This window comes from Mustela nivalis (assembly GCF_964662115.1).
Source record: "Mustela nivalis genome assembly, chromosome: 10".
In the NCBI taxonomy this organism is placed as follows: Eukaryota; Metazoa; Chordata; class Mammalia; order Carnivora; family Mustelidae; genus Mustela; species Mustela nivalis.
Genome location: NC_139029.1, coordinates 39,239,817 through 39,261,221, shown reverse-complemented (window position 1 = coordinate 39,261,221; position 21,405 = coordinate 39,239,817). Strand labels below are relative to the sequence as shown.

Below are 21,405 nucleotides of genomic sequence, written 5' to 3'. Positions count from 1 at the left end.
CTGTATCCCCCTCTTATTCCAGAAGAAAGGCCGGGTCTTACTAGATACAAAATGAAATTAATAGTATCTTTTCACAGCGTTATCCATCAGAATAAACAAGGAGAAATTTCTAAGGGACTCACATGAAGGCCAAACACATTACCAATATTTTGACTTTGCTATCCATTCTTATCCTCCATTGGATGAACTGTGGTTAGGGGATTGGTGTTCACTCCAGTCTAACCACAGCAACATTAGATGGAGAGAAGCTCTTGGGGCCCCACTGTCAGGAGTGGTGGGTGAGGTGGCCACTGAGATGTCTTGGCCTGTCTAACACTGAGATCTTGGGATAGGGCAAGACTGGGGAAAGCAAACCCATCCCCTGGGCCTCATCGGGGAGGTAGTTGAGTTGTTGGGCTTGAGTAACAGGAGCTGACAGAACCAGCTCAGTGTGGTCTTACTGGATATGGAGTTTTCACGGGCTAAGAGCTAAGGCAATAACCCTAGATATTGGGTAGCGGAATTTGACAAATATCCATTCAGCTGTAGGGAGGAGATGACGTGAAGGTTACACCTAAGGCCTCTTCCATCTCGAGCTGCCAAATTGCCCTTTGACTCTCAGACCCCCGTGGGACCAGGAAGTGGGAATCAGCAACTCGGAGGCATAAAATCAGAAAGGCACTGAATGTTTGGATGCAGTGCCAGGTCCCAAAAAGAATGCCTCTTTGTCTGTATGCCTTCTATGCCAAAGCAAAACAAATTTATCAGCATCTCCTCAAAACTGCAAGGGAGAGTCTAAAAAGTCTAAGCAATAAAAAAGGGCAAATGGAAATTGATTATTTAATAACATCATTATTAATTCAAGAAGTATAAAATGGTATTACTGATCTCTTTATTTGGTGAGGTGATTTTATTGTTTTATCCTACTTAGACATAAATATGTGTAAGGGCTTCATTCCCCTAACCATATTTTTTTCTGTCTATTTTTAAGAGAATGTCTGAAACCTTTCAACCATACATTGCCATGCTGGTTTTTGGACTTCATTCCCATAGAGGAGGGTAGACTGGAGCATTTACATGTAAGTGGCTCAGATATTTGGTAGTCAAGCCACTTCACAAGGTAGGGCACAAATGGTGGAATTTAGGCATCAGATAGCGAAGGGGATTTCAGAAATACTGGAATTATCACATGATATTCTCTTATTGTTCCTGCCAGCTTGGTCAGCCCTAGCTGCATCTTACTATCTTTAAGAAAACACAAATCATTTCTATATATTGCTTTTCTTCTTTATCCCATTGATGGATGGAAAAAGTGATGGGTGGAATCTAGGGCTGGATTATGGTAATTTCGGTTTACTAAAGGAAAATTTTATGGAGACAAAGGAAAGGATAAAGGTAAATGCTGAAATCCAGGAATATACTGATTGACTGGAAAAAAGTTCTGATTTTATACAGTTGTTTTTACACATATTATCAATTGTTTTCTCTTCGTTAGAATAATAAAAAGTAGTAGAGAAGAATGAACTGTCCACAAAAATAATAATGACCATTTATTAAATAAAGGTATTCAGGGGTGCCTGGGTGGCTCAGTTAGTTAGGCATCTGCCTTCAGCTCAGGTCATGATCCTGGAGTCCTGCTTAGCAGGGAGCCTGCTTATCCTTCTTCCTGCTGCTCTCCCTGCTTGTGCTCTCTCTCACAGACTCTCTCTCTCTGTCAAGTAAATAAATTCTTTAAATAACAGGTATTCGAAACTAAGCCCTTAGACACATTATCCCCATTAATCTTCCTAACAACTTCATGAGTGCAGCGTTGGTGGTATAGTGGTGAGCATAGCTGCCTTCCTAACAACTTCATGAGATGGTTACTGTTATGTTCCCAGTTTTGCACAGGAGCCCCAGAAAGGATGGGTAATTTGCCCAAAGCTGTATACACAGCTGGTGAGAGCAGAGCTGAGATTAGATTCTAGGTCTGACTCCGGGACTGTGTTCATTACTGCTGGACTAGCCAGCTTTTCCCCCACCCTGGGATTTTTTTATATAACAGTGAACTTGAAAGAGGGAAAAGCACTGTATAACCTCCAAATGTTGCTTCCCCTAGAGCAGCTTGATACAAAGGAGAGTGGAGCAGACAGACCTAAGGCTAACTCCCATGACTCACTAGCTGCATAATTTGGGCAAGTCTTTTTACTTCTCTGAGCCTTGATATTAGATGGAGATGATTATCATCAACTGTCATGCTCATTAGACAGGGCTGCTGTAAGAGCCAAATAATATTATGAAGGAAGGGGGAGCTCTGAGGACAAGGTCTACGGCAAGGATTTTTTTTTTTTTTTTTTTTTTGTCTGAGAAAGCTTTTATCCTATAAATAGAATCCATTGATTGTCCCCTGGAGTAACTTCCCATCTTCTCTCTCCTGGCTACTGTTGTGAATCTCATTTTCATGTTTATTAAAGGAGAGAATTACAAATTGGCTTGAGCATTTAAAATCTCATTTAAATCCACTCTGGAAAATTGTTTCCAAAGGAGAGAGAATTCCAGACTGAGTGACTTGTGGGATGCCTGTTTCTTGGTGGCTCTGGGGGCATCGGCACAGCCACCCATTTCCTCTCAATTTGACTTGTATATTGCTCCTCCTGTCTCATCCAGCTCAAGTTCATTAGATTCCCCTTGGTTGTCTAGAAGAGCTCTTGGGTGCAAATAAGGCTCAGTAAGGGAATGGGTGGGGGGGGATTGCGTTGGACTCCATAGCAGGATCTGGTAGAGCCTGGTCTTCTGCTTATAGGTTCTGTGTTTTTTCCCTTGGGCTCACTCCCTTTCCCTGAAGTCTTCTCTAGCCACTTTAACCTCACATGAGGTCTTCAGGGAAGTAAGCATACTCTTTAAACTACAGACAGTTCCTAATGCAATATCAGACATGAAAGTGCTTAGCACTTAGCACTCATTTGCAATAAATGCTTCAGAGACAGCTGAATCAGGAGCTGTGCTGCTTCTATGCAATTTAACACCTATTTACTGAACATTTCTTCTATGCCAAGCCTTGGCCTAGATGCTAGGAATATAAAGATACCCTTGTTCTTCAGTAGCTTAAGAACTATTCAAAGAGACTGAAATAAACCTACTTGCAGCCTAGTGTGACCCAGGGAAATACAGAGAGCTATGGAATCATGGAAGAAGGATCCTCTCTAAGCATGAATAATGATAGCCCCTTGCATTTTATGTTGGCAGTTTACAAAGTGCTTCTCACAGCTCTTACCCATTTGACTATCATGGGATCCCTATGAGGTAGGAATAATTATTTACATTTTCTGATAAGGCAACTGAGGCTCAGAAAGTTGAAATGACAGACAAAGTCACAACCAGTAAACAGCTGGGCAGTAGCATGGAATAATGGAAAGACCGCTGACTTGGAACTCAAGAGACTTGGCTTCTATGTCTGTCATTTGTGACTATGCGATCTTGGATAAGTAATTTTCCCTCTCCGGGGCTTGCTTTCCTCATCTATCAGGTGATGTACTTAGACTAGAAATGTTGAGTGGGTCTCAGGATAAACAGGGTCTAGTTTTGTAAAGCTGCAGAACAGTATTTAACCATCTTCTGAGAATTCAAGGCAGAAAGGTATAAGGGGGAGAAGGAATCAGAGAAACATGGATTAAAATCCTAGTTGAGTTCCCATTAGCCACATGGGTCTAGGCATGTCATTCCAACTCCCTATGACTCAGATTCCTAATTTGTAGAGGTAATACCCATTTTGCAGAGTTCCTCTGAGGCTTGAATGAGGTAATGTGTCCAGCATAGGACTTGGCACATAGTAGGTTTATAAGAAAGTACCAGAGGTAGGAGAGCCCAAGTACTGGGTCTCTCTGGCTGTTCTTTGAATATGTAAGCCTGAAGATTCTGTGTTCTCTGCTCCCGTGTTTCCAGACCAGTGAAGATGCCCAGTTTTATGCCCTTTCAACCAGGTTTAAGCCATTCAGCAATGAGAATGAGACCTTGGTGGTTCAGTTTTCAGTAAGACATGAGCAAAGCATTGATTGTGGTGACGGGTGTGTGAGACTCTTTCCTGACACCCTAAACCAGGAGGATGTGCATTCAGAATCTGAGTATTACATCATGTTTCTAAGCTCTCTGTAGCGGTCACTATAAGCCCCTTGGGGTCTTAACGAGAGCCATTCTAATTGTTAACGAGACTCAGATTGACCCAAAACAGGAAATTTCTAATCCATATTCCTATGCAGTAAGACTCTTCAACAACCTGAAAAAAAAAAGAAAAAAAAAACCAACTTTAAACCAAATGTTAGTTTAGTATAAGTAGAACAAAGAGGTAGAGAGCCACATGGTATTAACATGGCTGCAGTTCTCAAAAAAGGAGAAAGAAATCATAAACTGTGTGGACACTCTCAGAATGTACCTGCTACGATAGGCTTTGTGCTCTGAAGGGGGTTCCTGCACTTGAGAGAGAAGGCACAGGAGGTCAGGGAAATCACCTTGATCTAGCATTTATAATGAGTCCAGAGTATTGCATCTATAACCTTAATATGTCACTAGGCCTCCTTGGGTCAATCTAGCTCTTACTTCACTCCAAACTTGAATGGTGGTTGAGATTAAAAAACTAACAAACAACAAAAATTAACCCAACTCCCAAAGCTCTGATGAAGAATGTGGATTTTATCAAATGTTTTTATACAAAGTCAGAGGAAAGTGTTGTACCACATGTCATATGGCAAAATTTCCTTAAAATTCTCTTTAAACTTTTCTTTCTTCTCCCAAAGAGTTTCAGATCTCTTGCTTCAAACCCTTGCCAAAATCTTCCTCATCCTCTTTCCCTTTTTCTGTCTGCAGCCCCTTCCCCCAAGTCTTTCTCTCTCATCTTTCAATCTTATCCATGCATAGAATGATATAGTACTCTGTGAGGGTCTAAATGCCCCCTCACAAGGAGTTTATATGTGTATATGTATGAGGTGGTTATAGTAGAGAAATTGAAAATAATTTTTCTTTTTTTTTAAATATTTTATTTATTTATTTGAAAGAGAGAGAGAGAACACGAGAAGGGAGAGGGTCAGAGGGAGAGACGCAGACTCCCTGCTGAGCAGGGAGCCTGATGTAGAACTCTATCCTGGGACTTCAGGATCATTACCTGAGCTGAAGGCAGTCACTTAACCAACTGAGCCACCCAGGCACTCTGTTTCAAATGTGATTTTTTTCATATGAATATTATTTGTTCAATGCTCAAACAACCAAACCAGTTTCAGCTGTTATCAGCTCCATTTTACAGATGAGGAAGAAGAGGTGAGAAATTTGCCCAAGGTGAATAAGTGAGAAGGCAGAATTTTAACCCAGTCCATCTGACTTGAAGCCTGTGCTTTTTTCTATTCTATGCTTTTGCCTTCTATTTGGTGGGGACACAGGCATGTGAATTGTTCTTTAAAAGGCAGAACGAAAGAGATACTTTAAAAAAGATATTAGTGAGGAAGCTATGAGACCACAAAAGATGGCATGACTCAGTCCAACTGGGGGCTTTTGGAGGGAGTATTAATTGTTCTTTGAAGAATGAGTTAGATTTTAATAGGCCGAGAAGGAGGTGAAGGGACTATAATGAGGACAGAGGAAGTGGTGCAAAACCTCAGAGACGTGAAATTGAAATGCAAGTAGAAAAATGATGAGACCTGTGTGGCTAGAACTCATCGTGTGTGTGTGTGTGTGTGTGTGTGTGTGTGTGTGTGTGTGTGTGTTTGTGTTTAGTATAGTCAGAGAGCAATAACATGGGAAATGAGGTTGAAAAACTAGCTTAAAACCTATTCTTGGACCTTTGTCACATTAAGCTTTCCAGGCTCAGAGCCACTGACCCACAAGTGCTTCTAAAGTTTTCACAAAGCAGAAAGAACCCCAGGCTCTGTTTCTCCCTAGGCTTGGGCTGAATCCCAGCAGTGCTACTTATTAGCTCTTTGACCTTGGGCGAGATACTGAACTTTTCTGAGCCACAGCTTTCCCAGCGAAAAGTGGAGATAGTAACAGCTACTTGTCCTAAGAACTAAATGATATGGTATAAGATACCTGGCATGGGAGGGGCTTTCTGGTTGGATTTGGTCAGTGGAAGCCTTGGCAGGAGATCAGAGGGAGGGAGAGAGCTGTGGCTCTCAACTGAAAGTTACAACTTCCCTCCTGGCCACCCTCCCCACAGGACTTTTTTTCTTCCAGGCTCTGGTAACTACTCTTGCTCCTTGCAAAGATAGGGATAGGAATAATCCTACTGTTACTAGCTCACAGAACAACGCTATTCTTATGTCTTCTTAATGTCCTGCCCCCTTCTTTGTAAATAGTTCTTTTATTAAATTCCTGTCAAGTAATCCTAAATGTGAGTGTGCTATCTGTTTCTTGCTGAGACCCTGATTAATACAAGGTTATGTCTGTCTTAGCCTCATCCGAGGCAAACTGCCTAAAAATGATACAAAATCATGCATGAGGGTTTAATTTCTAGGCGCTGGCCTTGGCATCTGTGGCTTTGGCAATAACAAAATACAGGGCTTCCTTTGCTACCTAGGGAAATATCATGAGAACAAAAAGACAATCAAATGCAGAGTGGTATGTGGGCTGGTCTTCAGGTTTGGAGAGAAGGATAAGCATTTTGTATATGTTATCTCACTTAATTCTTACAAAAACCCCACAGATTAAATGCTATCAGAAAATAGATATAGAGAAGTGCTATAAACTATAGAAGTTCACATAGGAGCAGTTTCTGAAAGGCTAGGAAGTCAGATAAGGTCCCCTCTTGGAAGAATGTTTGGCATGGTCTAGTTGCCCACTAATAAATACTGAAGGGATGGGGGAGGTAGGGAGTGCTGGGCTTAAATATGTGTGATGGGTATATCTTAGTAACATCAAGTTAGAGAGATCTAAGTTGGTTGGAGGATAATAGCTGGATTTTATTAACAACTCAACAGTCAATCATCAAATGCCAACTCTGTGTTGGGCCTTGGGCTAGTAGTGATAGAGTGAGCCAGACATGGCCCTGATCTCACAGTTCAGTGAAGGTATGAATAAAAAAAAAAAAAAAGGAGAGAACTACCTAGTATGTTGAGGGTCTGGAAAAGCATAGAAGAAGCCCCCTACATAAACTGGAGGCTTAGGAAATATTTCTTAGAGGACTTAGAGGACTCCCCCATGCTGAGTTTTGAAAGATGAGCATGAATTGGTTTTGTGAAAAAGTGATAATTTTATGATTTAATTCCTGGAAGAGGGAATCACATGAGAAAAGTCAAGAAGACTTGAGAAATTTGCAAGGAATTTGGCACAACTAGAGTGCCAGAGAGGGGCAGGAACTGGGTCTAGAAAAGCCCATAGGACCTGCATCATTGGAGAACTTGTGTTCAGGCTTAAGTCCTTTGTCAGCAGGACTGTACCTGCAGGGCTCCCTGAGGTCTTCCTCTGGAGTAGGCTTTGTGTTGGAAGCTGCAGACACAACAAAAGAGTCAGACATGACCTCTTCCGTCGAGAAACTTACAATCTAGGAGGACATACAGAAAAACAGACAAGATCAGAGAATGACCAGAGCTGTGATGGAAGAAAGATGAGGTTTAGGAAAGACCAAAGGAGTGTGTACTTAGGAGAATGAGATCCAGAGTCTCTATGGGGTTAACCACAGAAATGGGAGGAGGTATGTGGTGAAGTATGTTTGTGTATATGTGCAGGGTGGCATTCAGAAACTATTTTTGGTAGTGCATTTAATGATTGAGGACCAAAGATGTCCAATATGGACTGAGATATTCCCTATCTCCTTTCTAGATCAATAAAGACATTCACCTATGCACTCTGACCATTCACCCCAATGCTACTTATGAGGTCAAAATCAATAACTAGCAAGTGGCAACTGGAGGTCTGGAGGATGACTGGGACTTCCTGCCTCCCAAGAAGATAAAAGCCCTCTGTGCCTGGAAACCAAGGAAATGGGAAGAAAGTCTACAAACAGAGGATCCTAGAGATAAGAAACCTGAGATTAGACAGTGTTTGTCTGGTGGAGATGTCAGCTATTGGAGTGGGGAAAAAAAGGCTGGGAATAAAGGCAAAAACTGGGGCATTAATCCCTTAGGGAGGTATCCAGCTAAATATTGGTATCCAAAGAGGTGTGGAGAAAAGAGGGAAGTAATTCACATTTTTTTGAGACATTGGTCCTTCTGGCAGCCTCTGTGAACAGTGTGCGCTGATTGCTGTTATGAATAAGGAAACTGACACTTAGAAAATGAAGTGACTTGCCAAGTATATATACATTAGCATCAGGATCTGAACCTGCATCTCTGATTCCAGAGTTATTGATATGGGGAATCTGTGACGTATATTCACTGATTTATTATCATTCACTGGGAAGCTCTATTGTATATAGCTATGGATAGGACAATCCAGGGATTGAGAATTCTCCTGGGATTCAGAATCTAGTGTGGGATGCAGACAACTACACAGATGAAGATCATACTGTGTAATTAGTGCTGAGAGGGAAGCTCAAAGCCTATAGAACCCAAAAGAAGCTCCTAACCTAGCCTGTATTAGGGTACAGACAGTGCTCTAGGAAGGAGGAGCCAATGTTTGAGTGATTGTGTTAACCTATGAGTTAGAAATAGACTCTGGAGTTAGATAGATACAGGTTTGAATCTGAGTTCCATCCTTTACTACCGATGAGACGCCAGCCTACTTGCAGTTAGATTTTGGGCAAGGTATATAATTGTTATGAAAGTCAATTTCACAAAAAGGGATTATTATAATACCCACAGGGGAAGGTTGTTGTGAAGATTAAATGAACTAACATACATAATACAGTGACTGGTATATAGTAAGTCCTTAATATATGGGATTTATATGTTAATAATGTACTGAATTTCAAATGCCGAATTCATTAGAGCAAGCGACGTAGGAAATTGGGTTGGAGGGAAGACATTCCAGACCCAGAGAACAGCAAGAGCAAAGGTACAAGAATTAGGCAGAAAGCAACATGGTTGTGTAAAGAACTGAAACAGCAGTTTAGTATTGGGGGAGCTTCAAGTTTGAGGTAGAGACTGGTAGGAGATGAGGTTGGAAAGTTCTGTTGGAGCCAGTCCTGGAGGGCCTCACTTACTTTGTTGCTGTTCCACAGGTCAGAGCAGAATCATCCTCATGCAGAGGAGATGTTTGGGGTTAAACAAAGAGCAACATAGGACCCAGCAGCTGGAATCCCTAAGAAGTCCCTAAGAAGAGGCCTGCAGAGAGGTGGGCAGTGCCCCAGCCATGCGTAGGGTGATTTAGCAAAGGCCTCCAGTTCTGTGGGAGGGAAGTATAGCCAGAGAATTAAGAGAGATGATCAGGCTGTGTCTGTGCCTTTAGCACCACAGGAAAAATAGGGTCTAGGTTTCCCCCAGGCCCAGCAGGCAGGCTCAGAGAAGCAGGATTAACCACAGACCTTCACTCCTGTTGATGACCGTGCACCCGTGCACCTGGCTCAATGTTTAGGGAAGAGGAGAGAGGTTACAGGCCTCTATGCTCCCTGCTGAGTAGAACTAGAGAAGATGGAAAGTAGTTAGATAGGCAGGGATCTATTTAGACTAGAGCTTCCATGATGGGATGCTGACTGGTACATGTCAGGAATCAAAAGGCAGCTGAGACAGCTCAGGAACTAGAGAACTTTCTTAGTTGCAATGCTAAGGAATAACTTAGAGTCTGGTAGGCTTTGCATTGAAGCTTTCAGTCAGTCTTGGCAAATGGTTAGCACCAAGGTGAACTGCTAGGTAGACAGAGCAAAACTGGTGGTTCCACAGCAGAAGACATATGAAAGTCAGGGTAGGGTGTTTGTGACTTGGAGGTTTGTCTTGGTAAATAGAAGGGGCCTGGAGTACAAGGGACTCTTATAGGTCTGGGAGCATCTTGGGTACAAAGAAGATGACCAAGAGAGGTCTTCAGGAAGAGGGATACAGGCTAGAATACTTGTTCTGACAATAAAGGCACATGATTGAGGGAGAGAGAGGGTCAGACACAAGGGAAATTGACATATTATTTGAGCTTAAAGTATTCAAGGTCAAAGTGATTGTGAACTTGAGGAGGAGCTGGAGTTGCTTAAAGGCTTTTTCCTCTCCTGTTTTGGGTTTGCTTACAGAATCTGGAGCTGGGCTCTCATAGTGGTAAGGACAGGACGTTGACAGGGTTAAGGAGCTACGTCTAGCCTGACTACATGGACCCAGTTTCATCCCAGCCCACTCACCTGTCCTCAAGGAGGAACATTTTGTTTTAGGACTGGGAGGACTTCGAATACTTCCTAGACAGAAACATCAAGAAGCCAGATGACTGGAATGAGGTAATGGATGGGGAGTGGGAAGAACCTGTGATACCAAACCTGGAGTATAAGATGAGGGGGGCCTCTCCTTGCAATGGGTATGAGAAGTAAGACAGAAGAGATGTGAAGTTTAATTTGTAGAAAAGAAACTCTGAGATCCTGTGGTTTTCCTCTCACCACCACCCACTGCCCATAAGACTATTGCCTCATTTGGGTCCTAATCTCAGGGCTGTGCCTACCTGGGTGGGGGTGGTCTGGTAAAGGTCAATGCTGGGAGGGGGAGATCCAGCCAGCCCTAGACAAGGGGTTTGTCCAGAGTGGTAGAAAGCAGCCAAAGGAACATGGTCAAAATAGGAAATGGGTCTGGGGTCAGGAACTGGAAATCTCAGCAGTGATTCTGAAAGGGAAAAGTAGGACATGAATGAGCCAAAGGTGTTGGGGGTGGGGATGGGGAACTTCTTTTTAAGGGCTAACTCCAGACCTCCTATCAGACATGAGAAGAAACTAAAGGAATCAGCTACCAAATGGTCCAAAGATAAAACTGACATAAGCATGATTTTATTTGGCTATAGTTTCCTGTGTTACTGTTCAGGAAGATAACGGTCCCAAGTGCCAAAGTCCTTAAATGGTGTTCCCTGTGAAGCTACGTTTTCTTAACTTCATAAACAAACTTAGGCACAGAGAAGGGACCAGGCTCAGAATGGGTTTCTGTCACCTTGTTCAGCTCCCTCTAGGTAGAAAGGAAAGTCAGGAACAGCCTCATGCATTAGCTCAAAAAAAGAGAAAGAAGCTACAGGAATCCTGCTCTAATATACAACTGTCTTTATAAATTATTTGGTCTTTCTGATTATATGAGAAGAAAGGGAAAATACTGATGCCATGTTCACTCTTTGGTTCTTTGTTTAGGGACAATGGAAACCTCAGATCATTGATAATCTCAGTTACCAAGGGGAGTGGATTCATCCAGAAACAGACAAACCTAAATGTAAGCCTGACCCCACCATTTGTCACTATTAGAACATCAGTGTTCTTGGCCTGGACCTTTGGCAGGTTAAGTTCTCTGGGCTCAGAGCCACTGATCAACAGTCCTTCTAAAGTTTTCATAAAGTGGAACTGCAGGCTAGAAATCACAAGACTTAAATGAGACTTGATCTTTCTAAGCCTTAAATTGCTCATCTTTAAAATGGGACTAATGATATGTGTCCTGATAACCACAATAGCTAAAATGTACTGAGTCCCTACCATGTACCAAGTACCATATCAGAGACTTTGCAAATACTACTTGATTCTCACTATGAAACTTCCTATTTCTGAGGTTTGGAAAAAGATAAATAATTTGCCCAAAGACACATTTGGTGAACAGAAAATCTGAGATTTGAGTGTAGGTCTTTCAGAGGCCAGATTCAGACTTCTAGTAGTTTAGACTGCCCTGCTGGTCCTGCATGATTCTTGGGGGTGATTTGGGGCATAGTGAATCATCAGCAATGTGGTAAAATTTTGAAATATTAAAATCCCCAGGGGCTCCTGGATGGCACGTTGGTTAGGCAGCTGACTTGTTTTTGGCTTAGGTCATGATCTCCAGGTCCTGGGATGGAGTCGGCTCAGACCCCCCATTCAGTGGGGAGTCAGCTTCAGGATTTTCTCTCTCCCTCTGCCCTTCCTGCTGCTCTCTCTCTCTCTCTCAAATAAATAAATAAATCTTTAAATAAATAAATAAAAATAAAATCCCCAGACAGATGTCAGATGTGATTGGCCCAGCCATGATGGTAATTCTTTCTTAAAAATTTTTTTCAAAGATTTATTTATCTCAGAGAGAGAGAGAAAAAGAGAGAGAGTGTGCATGCTCGAGAAAGAGTAGGGGAAGGGGTAGAGGAAGAGTGAAAATCTCAAACAGATTTCCTGCTGAGTGTGGAGCCTGAAGGAGGGCTCCATCTCATGCCTCTGGGATCATGACCTGAGCCAAAATCACGAGTCAGATGCTCCACTGACTAAGACGTCCAAGGGACCGTGATGGCAGTTCTTGACCTAGCATTTCTCTCTCTTCTAGTCATCTTTCCTGGCACTCATTGTTTTGAGTTGTATCAACCTCTCCAACAGGCAAACCTTCTATTTGAGAATTTAAATTCCCACTGAAGAAATGCTTCTCACTCTTTAATGTGCATACGAATCACTAGAGGATCTTATTAAAATGTAGATTCTGATACAGCATGTCTGGGACTACTAAAGCCTGAGAGACTACATTTCTAAAACTCCAGCATTATCTCAATTGTTGTTTTTCTTGTGACATAGTTCTGCATCATGCTTACATGATCCTTGCAGGCCTCCTTTCCTTCTAGGTTCTAACTGGGTCTGATACTCCCAGTCTTACTTCACATGACACACCTAACTAACTGGACACATCCGGTTTACCACGGGGTCCCTGCACCTTACTGGAAACGCCTAGGGACTCTCAGCGTGGAGATAGATGGGAATTCCCTCCCTCGTCCTGTCTCAATGGGGGTTTCCAGCCTCTGTGAGCTCAGTTGTCCTCCTGATGGGACCTAGCCTAGAAAGCTGGTCAACTTTCCTGCCTGATCCCTGACCCTTTCCCCTCTGTTCTGATGCCTCCTTACATAATCCCCTTAGTTTTGTTGTTGTTGTTGTTGTTTAAGCAAAAGTGGTTGCATTGTTTTATCAGGACAGAGGCGGAAGGAGATGGCCATAAAGAAAGAAAATTCTTTCTCTTGGGTGCTTGAGTATTTCAGTCTGCTAAGCGTCTGTCTTTGGCTCAGGTCATAATCCCAGGGCTCCCTGCTCAGGGGGAAGTCTGCTTCTCCCTCTTGCCAACCCCTTGTAATCTTGCTCTTTCTCACATAAATAAATAAATAAAATCTTTTTTTAAAAAAAAGAAAGAAAATTCTTTCTCTTCTTTTTGGGACCCCTTATGATCATTGAGGGAATAATGATACAAAATCATGCAATGAGTATGGCTAAACCACAATGGAAAGCCCCATGAATTTAATGTTAGGAAGATGGGAATAAAAGGGCACTGAAGAGAACAGGGAAGATTAGGAACATTTTTTGTGGGAATAAGGACAATGGAAGAGCCAATAAATGAGCTGTTCTCTAACCAAGACTGCTGACAACTCAAAAGAGGAAAAAAAAATCCCAAAGGTAAAAAAATCTCTTAACGCTGTACAAGGAATTATTAAAAACAACTAAGAAATGGCTCCGAGCAAAATAATCTCTATTCAAAACAGCTTTTGTTTTGTCATTTATTCTGTTGGAGGCAGGGTGGTGGGATGATATAAACCAAATGAAAGTCTTCTCATCAAAACAAAACTTTTTTCAGATCTTGGAGGAGGAACACATGATAACTCATGTTGAAAACTTTCTTTTGGTCACACACTGCTCCCACACAATTAACCAACATACTCCTAAAATGAAGAAATACAGAATGACCCTCTTTCTGCTCCTTCTGAAACAGATCCAGATATTGAAAGTTATGATAATTACTGCCATTTATTGAGTGACTATTACCTGCCAGACTCTGCGCTTTACATACATTATTTCTAATTCTTTTTTTTTAAAATTTTATTTATTTATTTGACAGACAGAGATCACAAGTAGGCAGAGAGGCAGGCAGAGAGAGGGGGAAGCAGGCTCCATGCTGAGCAGAGAGCCCGATGCGGGGCTCAATCCCAGGACCCTGGGATCATGATCTGAGCTGAAGGCAGAAGCTTCAACCCACTGAGCCACCCAGGCGTCCCCATTATTTCTAATTCTTATGATAACACTGCGAGGGAGATATTCTCAATATTTTACTTATGAGGGAAGAGGCTCAGGGGAGTTGAGTAATTTGCCCAAAGTCATACAGCTAGTATGTGGTAGAACTGGTCTGTCTGACTCCATGACTTGTGGTCACTGTATTCTGTTCCTTTATAATTAAATCAACAAACACTAGACTTATATTATGCCATTGACTTAGTTTATCTTTTCCTTCAATTGTAAATACTAAATATATTAACTTCAGAAAATAGAGAAATATAGTAGAGAGTTTAAAATTCTGCTCACACTTTTTGTCATAACTTTTTCTTATGTTCTCTTAGTTTTTCTGATTATTTTAAGGAGAGAATCTTTAAAAGGGCATCTCTAAGTGGCACGAAAGGTAGATCCCATCAATCTGAGCTGGGACAAGTGTCACTGGGCAGCAATTTGGAGCCTAGCAGAATGATGAAAATTTCTTCATAATAGTGGTCAGAGGTTTGAGGAACACAAATCTTGGGAAACAGTAAATTAATTTCCTTCTAGAGTGGATCAGCAAAGGTGGTATAACATTCTGGACCCTCTGTATTATTAATCACCTTTGTATTCCCCCCCATTCTGCCTCAATTACTGATTAAAATCTCTGGGCCCATTGCCTTTGAATTTGCATTTAGCAAGGCCTCCAAGTGAATTTTTTTTTATTTTTTTAATTTTTATTTATTTGACAGAGAGACATCACAAGTAGGCAGAGAAGCAGGCAGAGAGAGAGAGAGAGAGGAGGAAGCAGGCTCCCTGCTGAGCAGAGAGCCCGATGGGGACTCGATCCCAGGACCCTGGGATCATGACCTGAGCCGAAGGCAGCGGCTTAACCCACTGAGCCACCCAGGCGCCCTCCAAGTGAATTTTTAAGCCCTTCAACTTCATTCTAATCCCACTGTTTTCATTTCAACAGGTAAAATCAGGTAGCATTTTAGAGTTTGCTGAGGAGATTGGAAATAAGACCTAAAATAAGAAAAGTAAGGTACTCCTCCACCCTGAATTCCAGATGTCTGACTCCTCAGTTGTGCAGTATTTTTTGCATTTGCAAAAGCAGCTTAATAGTCATTATCTCATTTGCTGGTCGCATGTTCCTGAGAGGAGGGGGAAGGAAAGACCTAGACACCCACAGCTTTGTACTTGAGCACTTTCCAAAAGTTATCCTACTTAGCCCTCAAAATCACCTAATAAGGCAAGTGTTATTCCCATTTTTCAGATCTAGGAACTGAGATTCAGAGGGTATATATCAACTGCCCAAGGTCACACACAGTGTTAAGCTTGTTGGGTTAGAAGTCCCACTCCTTCTGTCATGTTCCTTGCTCACAGTGTGGTAATCTAGAAGACGGCTACTGAGCCCACTTCTGATGCATGGCTTGGAGAAAGATGAAAGGTGTTAGTGCTGTTCACCAGCTTTCCTGCTCTCTTAGAACTGTTTTATGGGTGGACTAATATTTGGGACAATGGCTTCATGACTGCCTGGTTCTGCAGAAAGGTCCATTCAAGCAGGTCTGTGGCCAGTGGCAGGTCTGTGGCCAGTGGCAGGTCTGGTCACCCAGCAGGCAGATTAAACTCATGCTTAGAATACCAGCAAACCACAAACACCCAAAAAAATCTTTTTTTTTTTTTTTTAAGAATTTTATTTATTTATTTGACAGAGAGAGATCACAAGTAGGCAGAGAGGCAGGCAGAGAGAGAGGAAGGGAAGCAGGCCCCTGCAGAGCAGAAAGCCCGATGTGGGACTTGATCCCAGGACCCTGAGATCATGACCCGAGCCGAAGGCAGTGGCTCAACCTACTGAGCCACCCAGGCGCCCCAAAAAAATCTTTTTGAAAGAACTTTTGTACTTAATATTTCCAAAGAAGCATTGAAGTAGTCGTCATGGAAAAATAAAAATCTATTAAGCCTTTTTGGGGCACCTGGGTGGCTCAGTGGGTTAAAGCCTGTTCCTTCAGCTCAGGTCATGGTCCCAGGATCCTGGGATTGAGCCCTGCATTGGGCTCTCTGCTCAGCGGGGAGCCTGCTTCCTCCTCTCTCTCTCTCTGCCTGCCTCTCTGCCTACTTGTGATCTCTGTCTATCAAATAAATAAATAAAATCCTTTTAAAAATCTATTAAGCCTTTTTACACTTTTTTAGTCTGGTTTTGTTTTGTTTTTACTTTGGGGTTATCTAATATTGTTTCATTGAGGCAGTATTACGTATTAGTTAAGAGCATGAATTTTATTCTTATTTCTTTTAAAGAAAAAAATTCCTCATTGAAAAATAAAAGGAAACTAACTCTAACTCAGCCAAATTTACAGTGTCTATTTATATATTATCAGAAAAGTCACTGTCTGACATGAAACATTACCAAAGATGAAAAATGATATTGCTAAATATATATCTTTCAAAGAATGATTGCCACAGTTATATGATCTATAGTGAATTCCAGTTTCAATACAAGCTAGAGCATGATTTTTAGAGCTACAATGCTGATATTCAAATCCAGGCTCCATCACTTACTAGCTGTGTGATCTTGGGCAAGTTATTTAACCTTTCTGATCTTCAGTTTTCTCATTTATAATTTGGGAATGATGATAACAACTCTCTTATAAATTCCTGGCATACAGTAAGTGCTCAGGGTATGGTGCCCATCATTTTTAAACCATACATTCACTCAACAAATATTTATTGAATACTTGTTCAAAGTACTGTTAAAAGTCCTAAAGATCTCTAAGTTAAATAAAACAGAAGTGTCTGTCCTCATGGGGCTTATACTCAGTTAGGGCAGACCAACAGGAAATATACAAATAAGTTAAGACATATGTGTGAAATAAGCTACAGAGAACAATAAAGCAATAGAGAAGGCTATGGTCATGAGGTTTTTACTCCTTTATAATAGGGGTGATCATGAGAGGCTTCACTGAGTAAATAACATCTAAGAAACTTGGAGGAAGGAGCAAGAAGGTAGAAAATAAAGAAAGTAGAAAAGGGAGGACATGAGCTGGTGGGGTTCTAAAGAAAAATAGGTAGGCTCAATGGATTGTCGTAGGTCCAAGTGGAGCTGAGGAGTTGTGGAGTTGGCAGTCTCTGGTTACCTTTGGCAAGAGCAGTTTTGGTTAAAAAAAAAAAAAGAAAGAAAGAAACCCAAAAAACAATGGAGGGTGGGAGCCTATGAGCCAGTAGAGCAGTGAGAGAGGGGAAGTGGAGAAATAGAGATCTTAGTTTTAGCCAGTGCTTTCCAGACATAAGAAAATAAAGGCATGATTGAAAGAGAAAGTTTTTCCTCTAATAAATGTGGGAAACAGAGCAAGATGTCAAGCATTTGCTCCCAGCATGATTCTAGAAGGATCCAGTTTACTTGGCGTGCAGGTTCACAGGCTAGCTTTGTTCATCCAAACTGGGTAAAAGACCAGTTAGCTCAGATACTCTAGATGAAGATTAAAACCATACAGGAATTTAGAGTGTATGGCTTCTTTAATGACCCTTTGGGTAGAAAAATCTATGAAGTTGGCTCTAGGGGTCAAATTCTGGGACTTAGATGAACATATTAGTGAACATAAAAGGAGTCCCATTTCTGACCTAATGCACATTTGTACTGATCACAGGTCAAAAACAAATTCAAAGAGTTCCATAAAGATTGTGTTACTAAATATAGCAGAAACAGGACCAGCCTCAGATCCAGAAAACCTGTGTTTCTAATTCTAGTTCTACTGCTCACCAGCCATACAGCTTGGACAAGCCTAATTTAATCAGTCCAAACCTCAGATCCCTTATCTAGGAAGTGGGACTAGTAACATTTACCTCACAGATTGTCATGAGGAATAGAGATAACATGTGTAGACTGTCTAGCACTATGCTTAGCAATGCTGTAGGCATTCAGTACATGATTGTTGAATCTGAACCAATTTTATTTATGAACAAATTACACACACACAGAGTTCTCTCCATCTCACACATACTGAAAATTTGTAAATAATCACCATCCCAGAAATTTTTAAAAGCGTGGGAAGACAGCAGACATTTCTAAAGTGGGTTAACTTTTTTTATACCGTCTGTAAATTATTTTGAAATTCTACATTCTAAACAGGACAAAGAGAAGCAATGGAAGGAACTATATGAAGAAATGGAAAAAGAAAACAGGCAGGAAAAGCCAAGAAGAAAAAAGAAAAGGGGGAGGAATGAGAAGTTGACATCTGGGGAGTCAAAGAAGAGGGAAGTGAAGAGGATTATGCTGAGAAACCAGGAAATGACAGGCAGCGGAAGAAAGATGATGCCAAAAGAGCCTTTCTGGGTAAAAAATGAAGAAGTCTATGTTGACCAGAAGGATGAACTGTAACTGGGTAAAACAAAACAAAACAAACAAACAAACAAAACCCCTTACACTCAGAGGCAAGGGATGTTGCTAGGAAGAGAAATGTTGATGAGGTTGGCAGAATCTAGGGAGCAAATTTATGTCCTCTTTTTGAACACATTTGGGTTTGTATTTCTACTCTACCTCCTTTAGTTTGTATGACCTTGAGAAAAATCACATCACCTCTTGGGGCTTCTATTTCCTTGTCAAGGGAGAGGGAGTGATAATTCCTATTTCATGAGGTTGTCACATGGGTTAGAGGAGCCATGTATGTACACCGCCTGATATAACAATAGAGTCAACAAATAGTCACAATTCCTACTATCATTATTGCATTGTTTAGGAAATTGTTGGTAAATAAGCTATAAAACTTGATCCTCACCTTCAGTTTATCTCAGTACATCCAGGGAATTTTATTTCATGTAAATATCTGTACTTAGTACTTGCTGAGTAGTTCTAATGGTTGTACTTGTGGGTGACGAGGTTTTCTTCTTACAGGTGTTATCAAACACTTAAAAACAAAATCAGACTTCCTCTTAACATAAAGAAGGTACTTTGTGAAAGCCCTTTTGCTTCTCTGTTGTTTTGTGCCGTAATTTTTAAATAATTGTTACTTGTTTGCAGGGTTGCTGGTCTTATCTTTTCTTACCACCTGCTCATAACCTCACTATCGTAGGCACATGCTCTTCACAGATTGCAAAGCGCTTTCCCATAAATTTGAGGCGTTCCTGTGCTGTGCTCATTTAACCCTCATGGCAGCAGTTGTAGAGGATACAGTTATTTTAATTTTATATAAGTAGAAATTGCTTAGAACAGGCAAGTCATTTGCTAAGGGTAAGGGACAGGGCCAGTATCTGAACTCAAGTTTGTCTGGTTCCAAAGTTTTCTGGTTCCTTGTATTGCACTAGGCTGTTGAATGAGTGAGTGAATGTCCCTTATATTGAATATAGATCATAGGCATCTTCGCACAGAGAGGAAATACCATTTTAAGATAAACAAGGGGTGGCTCAGTTGTTTAGCGTCTGCCTTCGGCTCAGAGAAACATCCCAGGGCCGTGGGATCGAGCCTTCCATCGGGCTCCCTGGTCAGTGGGAAACCTGCTTCTCCCTCACTCACTCCTCCTGCTTGTGTTCCCTCCCTTGCTGTGTCTCTCTGTCATATAAATAAATAAAATCTTAAAAAAAAAAAAGATAAATAAGCAAAAAATAGTTTTCCTGTTTTAAAAATTTTTCTAAAACCCAAGCATACAGACAAACAATTGAGTGAAGCGTGACAGCTTTTTCATACTAAGAAATGACACAACTAATGTGATTGTCAGCTGCTGGAGGCCACCGTGGTAGATTCCTGGCTCTATTTACTTACCAGCTGTATTTTCTTGGGCAAGTGATCTAACTTTCCTTTGCCTCATTTTTCACATTTGTAAGACGGGGTTAATAACAGGACCTACCGCAAACTCAGCTGTGAGGATTAAGTGCTGACTCCTTCTTGCCTTTGTTTTTACAAGAAGTAGATCAAGGACTAATTCCAGCCCAGCCGGAAAGTCAGGCCCAAGCACAGCTGTCATATGATAGCACGGGGCTACAAATACCAGTCCAGAACATAGTAGGTGCTCAATAAATATAAGCTGAAAGATTGAACAAAACTCTGGCTGGTGTTTTCAGGGAAGATTTCATGAAGGAAGTGGCTTTTGAGCCAGATCTTGAAGAATATGTAAGAGTATATGTGTGGACCCAGTTTCAGAGTGAGTGAGCAGGGCACCCATATAACAGGAGTTGGGTGATGAGTCAGCGGGGAATAGCAAGTATTCCTCCTCCTGTTTTCCTGTAGGCCGCTGCCTACTATAGTTTTTTTTCTTTTTCTTTTTTAAAGATTTTATTTGTTTATTTGACAGAGATCACAAGTAAGCAGAGGGGCAGGTAGAGAGAAAGAGAGGAGGAAGCAGGCTCCCCGTGGAGCAGAGAGCCTGATGTGGGGCTTGATCCCAGGACCCTGGGATCATGACTCGAGCCGAAGGCAGAGGCTTAACCCACTGAGCCACCCAGGTGCCCCCTACTGTAGTTTCTGAGCCTTATAATCTTTGGAATATTCTGGGTTGGGAAACCTGGGCTTTGCAGAGGAGGCAAAACTTTACCTCTACCCTTCCGGGGCCTTTGGCTGGGCCTGAACATTTCATTGACATAACACAGATGAACAGGAGAAAAGCATAGAAATTTACTTAATATAAATTTTATGTGACACAGGAGCCCTCATAAGGAAATGAAGGCCCAAAGAAGGGGCAAAACTTAAATGCTTTTAAAATAGGTTGAACAAACAAGAGGCAATTGTGGAAAAATAACAAAAGTGTACAGGGTGGCTATAGGAAGATAGGAATTATTTTAACAAGGTCTGTGTGGAATTCTCTTTCTGTCCTTGATGATAAGAATGTTTCTTTTCTCCTGGTAGATGGAAGGCAGCTCTCACGTGGGAGTTTTATCTCCTGTTCTCAGGAAGAAAAGAGGAGATCAGAGTGTCCCTATTGTATCTGCTGTTTTTCAAGTGCTTTTCACTAAAAATAATCCTTAATGCTAAAGCGGCGTTTTTTGGGTGGCATATTTTGGCACCCTTCATTTTTAAACCTATTTATATAACATAAGCATCTTCCCATTGTGAAAAAGAGCAAAGCTTTTGGTGCCCGAGTCTGAACATTGTGTTGGGGCTGGAGGGCTGGCTAGTGGGTAATCTAAATTTTAGGCATTCCAGTTTGATGTGAGCATTGTTTACTACCAAAGTCTGCCCTAACTTGTTAGGCACATGCTCTACTAATTGTTATGTATTTTCAAATATCTCCAGATAAAGATACTGATTTTCATGCAAAATTTGAGGGGAAAAGTAAACAATATGGATCTATTTGAATATTTTTTAAAGCTGCTGCTTTGGGAATCTTAAAACATTTTTTTAAATAAAGGGTGCCTTTGTGACTCAGTTGGTTGGGCATTTGACTCTTGATTTTGGCTCAGGTCATGTTCTTGGGTTTGTGAGTCGAGCCCCA

The 21,405-nt window shown here is 41.4% G+C and overlaps 1 long non-coding RNA gene and 1 pseudogene across 2 annotated transcripts in view; one reads left to right on the top strand and one right to left on the bottom strand.

Moving 5' to 3' along the window:
- Positions 1–21,405, bottom strand: part of LOC309843154 — a 69,813-nt gene that overhangs the window by 18,724 nt on the left and 29,684 nt on the right. The window lies entirely within an intron of this gene.
- Positions 1,279–21,323, top strand: LOC309842474 (calreticulin-like; annotated as a pseudogene). The gene is made up of 8 exons: positions 1,279–1,374; positions 3,893–4,106; positions 6,471–6,555; positions 7,759–7,968; positions 10,226–10,339; positions 11,174–11,317; positions 14,964–15,027; positions 18,114–21,323. The product of its transcript is annotated as a calreticulin-like (transcript).